This window comes from Chinchilla lanigera, unplaced genomic scaffold, assembly GCF_000276665.1.
Source record: "Chinchilla lanigera isolate Chin_1 unplaced genomic scaffold, ChiLan1.0 scaffold00015, whole genome shotgun sequence".
Lineage (NCBI taxonomy): Eukaryota > Metazoa > Chordata > Mammalia > Rodentia > Chinchillidae > Chinchilla > Chinchilla lanigera.
This window is the reverse complement of record NW_004955416.1, coordinates 15,978,965-15,987,422: the sequence shown is the minus strand read 5'-3', so window position 1 is coordinate 15,987,422 and position 8,458 is coordinate 15,978,965. Positions and strand designations below refer to the sequence as shown.

The 8,458-nt window shown below is 47.0% G+C and overlaps 1 protein-coding gene across 1 annotated transcript in view; it reads left to right on the top strand.

Moving 5' to 3' along the window:
* The first annotated feature begins 4,100 nt into the window (after positions 1-4,100).
* Positions 4,101-8,458, top strand: part of Abhd2 (abhydrolase domain containing 2) — a 104,351-nt gene continuing 99,993 nt past the window's right edge. The window contains exon 1 of the mRNA XM_005381560.2: positions 4,101-4,234. The gene's annotated coding sequence lies outside the window, so the exon portion shown is untranslated. The remainder of the gene's footprint in view (positions 4,235-8,458) is intronic.

Genomic DNA, 8,458 nt, shown 5'->3' with positions numbered 1-8,458 from the left:
GGAGACATGATCTTGCTAAGTAGTCCAGGCTGGTTGAACTCATTGCGTAGCCCAGTCTGGCCTTGAACTTGTGATCCTCCTGCCTCAGCCTCCTGAGCACTGGCATTACAGGCATGCGTGCCCAGCTGTAACACCTTTCCACCAGCTTGTATGTGTATGTTTGTGTGTTTCATGAACATTTTCAGGGTTGGGCCCTATGTATGTAAATATAAAAATTACCACCACATTCACTACCCAAATTGAGACCATTTGAAAATCACTCCAACATTTTGCCAGGACTGTCCATTTCATAATTTTATTATAGACAACCTCACATATAGGTTTAAGATACCAGCCCAGACCATAGACAAGGTTATTTTTCATCATCCTTTTGACTGCCCAGCAAAAAGCTTTTTCCAATAACGAAAGGAGCCAAACCCTTGAATTTCATCAGTTTGTCCTCATGCAAACTATGACTTAGAATTGCTAAACAGGCTTACTATCCATGATGAGTGGGAAGCTAGCCAGGACTCCTGGGCACAGGGCGTTCTGAACCCACTTCCTGGACTGCCCACCAGCAGCACTGCGTGTGACAATAAAGTGACAGTATTGGATTTCCCAGTCTGAATTATGTCAGGCCATCAACAGAATCCTGGCTGAGCATCCGGGCTGCAGCTTTTCACATCATTCTCTGAGGCTTATCCTTTCCCATCTCCCTCTTAGCGATTATGTTGATGAGCTCTAATCTCACAAAACCACAACTCAATCCTCTGAACCCTGTTTGGGTAAGGATAATCCAAAGGAAAATTTCTCCCACCTGGTGGTGGATTATTGCTAGTAAAAAAAATCCTGCATATCTTGGGGCAGGGTGTATATAATAGTTCTCTCTACTTTCTGCTCAAGTTTATTATACATCTAAAACTGCTCTAAAAATTATATATATATATATATATATATATATATATATATATATATTCATGATCATTTCTTCCAAGGGACAAACCTTAGAACATGAGTTAGCATCTTAGAAGAATGTTCTTAAGTGGGCTTTCATCATAATGGCAAACATTCATTAAAAGCTAAGTGCAGGCCAGGCACTGTTGAGGCACTTTTCTTGTATTAAGTCATTTACTACTCCCAGGATCCGAGGAGGGAAGCACTTTCCTGTCATTTGCATTTCAAAGAAGCGCTGCACAGAGATGTACCGTCCTAGCCCAAGCCTGAAAAGATAAACAGGGCAGAACCAGGATTCCAGCCCCGGCAGCAGAGGGTCTAGAGTTGGCTGCTTTCACTCATGGCCTGAGGACACAGAGTAATAGGACAAAGCTGAGGCATTGCTGGTTTTGCCCAGAGAGAATAACCAGGGCACATCACGTGCCGTACCACTGCTCCCTGCTGTACTCCAGGGTAACCGAGGATGCCTCATGTCAGTAAGTCCTGCAGACAGGCCCCGCTGAATCACAGTCAGTTCTGCTTTAATGAAGGCCTGGAGCTTTTAGCCAACCCAGAGTGTGAGTAGGCGCACCCTCTCCCCTGTTCTTTTTGTAACAAGCTCTCTCTTGCTTTTGGAAATGTACTTCACAGCCACATCCCAACACCTGGTTGTCCCAGAGCAAGGCTCCCCAAATCCTCAGTCCTAAGAGGCTACTAAACTCAAAGGCAAAAAGACGGCATTCTGTATCCTAAATAGCCTCCCATCAAAATGCTTTACAGAATGAAAATTATATATATACACATATATATGTATATATATATAAAACAGGATATGCCAAGAGCCAAGAGCCACAGCAGAAAGGAGAACAGAAACCAGAGACAAGTACAGGGCATTTGTGTGCACTGAAAAATGAAAGCGGATGGTTCAGCCACTGGAGTTGTACACATGTCCTTTCACTCTTCCTCTCCTGCCTGGATTTAGCCTGCACCTATTTTTGAGCCTCAGTGACGCAGCTGTATTTGAGAACTCCTAAACTGGAAAGACATCCTTTTCTGGAGCTCTCGCTGAACCTGTGACCCTGAGATGGGTAGAAAAGTCCACTTCCACAACGGTGAGCCCATCTGCAGTTCACTCCAAATGGCAGTTTTGTGTGGCTCTGGATCAAGATGGGGAGATCATCCCAGACCTCAGGAGCCATTTCACGTTTTTCGTTAGCAAAACTCAAGCAGGAGCAAACCGTACTGGTCTCAGATGGTTTCCCTCGCGTGCATGCAGCCGTGTGTATGGCCACCAAGCAGCTCTGTAAAGAACCAGAACATTGAGGATCAGAACCAAGTGTGCACTCACATGGATACACATATGCCCTACACCGCTAACTGGCAGCAAATCTATTTTTAAATTTTTATTTTTAAACGTATTTTTTTTTAAACGTATTTTTAATAGACAAAAATTGTACATATTTATGGTATACACCATGATGTTTTGATACATGCATACAGTATGGAATGGCTATATCAAGAAGCTAGATGTGCACAGCGCTTGCCTGGAAAGTACAAGGTCGTGAGTTTGATTCCTGGTACTGGAAAAAAACAAAAAAGAAGCTAGGTGCATACAGATTGCCTTACATGCTCATCTGGTAGCAAATCTAAAGCGCTTTTCTGGGAATCAGACCTGTTTTAACACAGTCAGGGGTATGGGGTTCTCTCGCTAAGATCTTTTGTAACCAAAGCCCAGCTTTTTGTTGCTTGAGGTGTGAGAGAAATACAGAGGAATCAATGCGGAGATGAAACTAGAGTTAGGTATGTTTTGGTATAGACTAGAAACTGATTAAGAAGCACAGCAATAGCAAAGGGTTCTTTCTCTGCCTTCATTCTAATGAGCCAGGAATGTGGGCTTTTTCATAGGTGAACACAAACGAGCTGGGCTCAGTTCAGCTCTGAGACGATTTCTGTCCACACTTTGAGATGTCCACACCCTCAGAGTGAGGAACGGGCTGACAGACGCGTTTCACACAGTGATTTGTGATCCAGCGCTGACCAGCCACAAGGATGTTATTTTGTCACACTCTGTGAAAGGCAGCCCCCTTTTTTTTTCTTGTCACAATCCTCAAGTGTGTGTTGGGGGGGAAATTAGCATTGTTTCAGACATCACTTCCCCTGTCCAGCGGCACGGCTCTCCCATTTTACCTCCTGCTCCCTCTCTTACAGCCCCACTGTGCCTCGGTAGTGTGTCCCTGTGTGCCGTCTAGGAACTGCATTTCAAGTCACTCAGGTGGTCCATTCTTAGTTAAGCCCATGTCATTGCAAAAGCAGTTTCAAGTTCACAGAATTTTACAACCGAGTGGGCGCTGAATCAGTCTTGACGAATACCTATTGAATGCTGGTAGCGTTAATCTCGTCAGCTACTACTAATACCCGCGGTTGCCAAATGAAATCCAGGTGTATGCAGAGAGGTTAAGTGACTCAAACTTTCGAACCCCTTCCTGCCTCAGCCTCCTAGAGTGCTGGCCTAACCCTACTTTCTTCCAGGCGTCCTCCAACTGGCAAGGATGAACAAAGGCTGAAAGGACAGTGAGCCAGAAGCTGAGGTCTAGGAGGCTGCATATCCGCATCCCCTTCGCGATCTGCTGCCACATCCTTTCATCTCCTTCTGGCCTGGAGACTCACTACCTCCAGTCTCTCTTCCCCTTTTTGACCCTCAGAGTCGCCATCGTGTGCTCAAGGCTGGAGATGAGTCAGTCATTCGGTCTGGATCCACCAGAAACCGCAGCTGAGCTACCAGCCAACCCTCCTCCTCCCATTTCCAGAGGACACCTGATCTCACCCAGACCCCCCAAAGCAGCCTGCGGTCACAATCGCCCCTCTTCACAGGTCCAGCATCAACACAAAACAAGACCCATCCTCTAGCTCTGCGCCCTTTTTCCCCGCCCCCTCCGGATGGGTCTTACCCAATAGCATCTTGGCCCAGGGGTCAAAGACGTCAAAAGCAACCAATTGGCGAAGAATTCTCTTTTATAGGCGCCCGCCTCCATTCTGAGGAGCAGTTCTACTGACCAATGGACTGCCAACCAGGTGCAAAGAAAGCGCAAGGGAAATAGAGTAGCGGTTGAGCTACCCAATGAGCAGGCGGGTTCCCGTGGTTAGGGGCGTGGCAGAGTCGGTCGCCAGGGGCGTGGCAGCAGTTGCTTGGGCGGGGCCGGTAGCGGCGGGATATGCTCAGGCCAGGGGTTCCGGCTGTATATTCCATGAGCGCAGCCGGCAGCCGCGGAGCTGCGGGAACCGGACTGGGGCGAGCCGGACAGCTGTAGCCATCCACGTTCAGGTAAAGCCACAGTCGAGCGAGCTTCGTGGGCGGGAGATCGCTCCCCGGAGCTGTCGGGCCCAAAACCCGAGCCCACGGTCTCCAGCGTGGCCCGGTCCGTCACCCCGCAACCCGCGCGCGCGGGGTCCTTGGGGACTCTTGGGAGGCTGTCACTCGGCGCCTCGGGCGTCCCAGGGCCGGCTCGCCCGGAGACTGGGGGAACCTGTACGGCGGGGGATCGCCTTCCGGAAGGTCCTTTGTCCGCTTGTGCCGGGGAGCTGAGGCGGGGACAGCCCCGACCGGGCCTCCCGCGGCCATCCCCGCCCCGCCGTGCGCTCTCCCGGGGCCCCGGGGGTCGGACTCGGCAGTCTGCGGGCCCCGGCTCTGTGAAGGTCCGGGGTCCACAGCTGGAAGGAAAGGACCGCGGCTGATCACATCCCCGGAAATTCCAGGAGTCTCTGCGTTTGGGGGCTCCAGGGGCGCCCCAGGACCATGGGGTTCAAGTTGTAGAGAGACAGCTTTTGACCGACTCAGAGGCGCCTTGGTGAGCACGGCCCACGCGGGACCCTGTGCTAGGCGCTTCGTGGGCTTCCCAGGGCGAGAGCTGTCCAGCAGCGCTGGAGGTGGTCTGTCCGCCAGGCCATCAGCCAGCGCCGCGACCTTGGAAGTGTCCAGGCAGGGGCCGGATGACAGCCACCTGTCAGGGATGCTTAGGAAGGACTCCCAAGGGAGGAATGCACGGTCCATCTGTGATGCTCTTCTCCACCCACGGATGCACTCTGGGTGCCATCTAATGCCTAGATTGAGGCGGATACTTCTAAGGGGTCCATTAAGTTCGAAGTGGGTGTTAAATTCACTCCTAATACATTCCGAAGTTTGAGCTCTCAAGTGTGGGTGTGAGCAAAGACAATGGGTGATACTGAAAGATTTACCAGAAGATAAATAAGCCAAGCGGTTTGTTTCACCACCGTAAAAGGCCTTGATTTATACTCCGGTGGATTTGGTCTTCTTCATGCCTCTATTTTGGGGGCACCCTTTTGTCAGTTTCACCTGCGTTCCAGTAACCAAACCCAAAGGCAGCTTCCAGGAACAGGGTGGGGAGAGGGACCTCCAGAGTCTGCAGGTTTGGCAGAGTCAACACGATTAGTGACCAGCGCTTTTCAAGGGCCATTTGGTTGCAGTCCTATTAAGCAGAGTCCAAAAGAGGGACAATCTGTTTTCCTCTCTTCATTACCTTCTGTCGTTTGCCTGCACAGAAAGGACATGATCTGAAGGTCAGGAGGCAGAGAAAGAATCTTAACATCACTTGTTGCCTGTTTGAAGATGAATTAACCTGTAAATAGTCAGTTAGAAAGCAGGCCAGTCCATGTACTGCTGATTGTCAGCATGTACTTGTGACATTTTTAGAGCCAAAGACCTTAGATAGGACTCATCCAGGTCAATCTTCTCAATGTGTAGGCAAGGAAACTGAGGCCAGGAGTCACAAGGCTGGCTGGTCAGCACGGAGCCATGACTAAAGGTTGATTTCTTTTTTATCATATATTCAGCGAGCAGTCTCTCATTCTCTGCGTTTAAGTTCTGGGGGAGCCCAGAGAGGTTGGAAGCAGATTTTGGTGTGTGACTTTGAGTGTTACTTAACCTCTCTGTGAAACAAGAATGATAATGATTTGGCTAGAAAAGTTTTTGCGAAGTGTGTGAATTATCGTATTGGAAGCATTTAGAACAGTGTCTACCACATACTAACGGCTATAGATTTTCTAACTAGAATGTTGTTGCCTCTTACACAGCTTTTATCCCCCCATATCTAGCACCCAATATTTTCCATCAGGAGCTAGTTCCTCCCCCACCCCCAAATTGTTAAACATATTCTAGATTTCATTTTAGCATAGACATCTGTAGGGGTCCCCAAGTCACACTGGATTTTATTTCTTCTGCCATGGAACTACATCCCCAGCCCTTTTTATTTTTTCTTTGAGAGGGTCTGAGTTACTCATGCTGGCCTTGAACTTTTGATCCTCCTTCTTCAGCCTCCTAGATAGCTGGGATTACACATAGAAGTTACTGCATTTGGCTGCATTATATTTCTTACCTAGTTTTCTTCTCTCTTTTTTAAAAATTGATTTTATTGGTACACTTTTGATATACATAATGATTACATTCATCATAGGGGATTCGTACATGTGCGTAATATATCTTTCATTCAGTTAGATAATTCAGTTTCTCTGTTAGTTGTCCCCTTGTGATTACTCTTCTTAGAAGGCAGGTTTTTTAAATTATCTTTAGAGGGGAGGGGAAGGAATCTTTCCAAGTGATAAGCAAAGTCTGTGATGATATCCATCTTCACAATAGCCTTCCAAATATGTCCGGCCTTCCTCCCCAGTTGTCAGTGTGAGGCAGCTTGATTATAAATGGATGAACATTTTTAGATTAAGATTTCATGAGCCACTGTATTAAGTGCTTTTCGGAAGTTCAGGGATCGTATGTCAAATGCATTTAAGCAAGTTCCTTAGTCATTTGAGTAGGGGGAGCAGCAGCAGGGCCTGCCTGGCCTGGCAGATAGAAGCATGTGACGAGTTCTGGCTGGTAATCTAGCTTGTCACTGGCTTATCTGCATTTTGCCTGTTCTTTTCCAGAGCTTGAAATAAACCAAATGGCAAATGCAAGGGAGAGTTCTTTTCCCTCCCCTTGTAGCTGGAGAAGTTCCCATTCTTCCCTTTCTACTTTCACTTTCATTCCCTGCTTCTCTGGTTTTGATACATAGTCCCCTCAGCTGGTTAGCCAGTTCCCTTGCACTGGAGAGATGCCTGTCACCTTTTATTTTGGGGCAGAAATCCAGTCCCCTTTGGTTTTGCAATCTGTTTTGTTGTTGTTGTTGTGTACTGCATTGAACCAAAGATGATCGCTTTTCATTGATCACACCTTCTTTTCCCTTATTGTTCCTAAGAGTTGATTCTGAATTTCAGCTTTTTGTTTAGGTTGTTGCTTGTGTATTAATGCAGGCTCTTTCTCATAAGCACTTTATTCCCTGATATTCCTTGCTTCGTCCTTTTCCACCTTTCCGCTGGTAATCCTGGGCAGGGCTCGAGTGCAGTGGGTACACTGGTTCCCACTCCCGTTGCCCAGAGCTCCTGCCCAGGGAACAACCATTTTCTGGTGCTTTGGAAGTGAAGGAAAAAGTCTGTCTTATTTTTTGCCTAAAATCTGGCACTGTGAAAAGCCCTGGCAGAAAGACATTTCCAACATAGTGAGAGTTCCATGTGGCGGTATTTCTGCCCTTACCTACTCCTTACAATATTCTGATTCTTGCTGGAGGCTGGGTTTTGAGCCCTCTTCGACCAGCTGAAGAATATAGATGATGTGTGGGGCATGAGGTGCTTTAGCCTTTCTGTCTCATCTTGGGCTAAGCTGTCCCTGTGAACAAAGCAGCGGAAATGCAGGTGCCTCTGAAGTGGTCTGGCATTTTGGGCCAGTGAGTGATTAAGGCCATTTTTAACCGCTCTGCCTCCAGTCCTGTATGGATACCAAAGGTGCTGACATTATTTCCCTTGAGGATCCTTTTTATATGTGTATTTTTGTTGTCTTGGTTCCAGGGCATCATGTTTGGGAATTAAAGCTTCTCTGTTATAAAATGGCTGGTGTGGACAGATGAAGTGCCCTGCTGGTCCCCATGAAGTGTGTGCACAGCTCATAACCCAGGGACCGTTCTCTGATCTTGCATAGTAGTTAAGTAGCAGACAGGTAAAGACTTGATTAAAGAATTGGAACATTGATGCCCTTAGCTTTTCCTGGTTTCTGATTTTCTTTGGTTGTCTTTAGGTGGAGGTTCATTAAGTTCAACAGAGCGAGCATTTGGTGTGTGCCAAAAACAGAGTTAAGGAGATTAATAATAAGTGTTTTGTTGTATAAAAAGTAGTTTGTTTTAAAATTTTTATACATATTTTAAATTCATGTTTTTAATCAGATTTTGTTGTTCCAAGGCAGCTAATTTATATGATGAAAGAAAATAGCTCAAAAGGTTAGATAGTAAATGTATCTCTGTTCACCTTTGCTGCCTGCCACCTGTTTTACCCCTCAGAGGCAACCGGTGTCACTGATCCCTTCATCTTCCAGAGGTGGCCTGTGCACTTTGAATATATTTTATATATCCAGAACAAACTTGTTATAAATATTCTGCCTACCTATCCTTTTCACACAAACAGCAGGGTATTATATGCATACTATTTGAAAACTTGGTGTTGTTTTCTT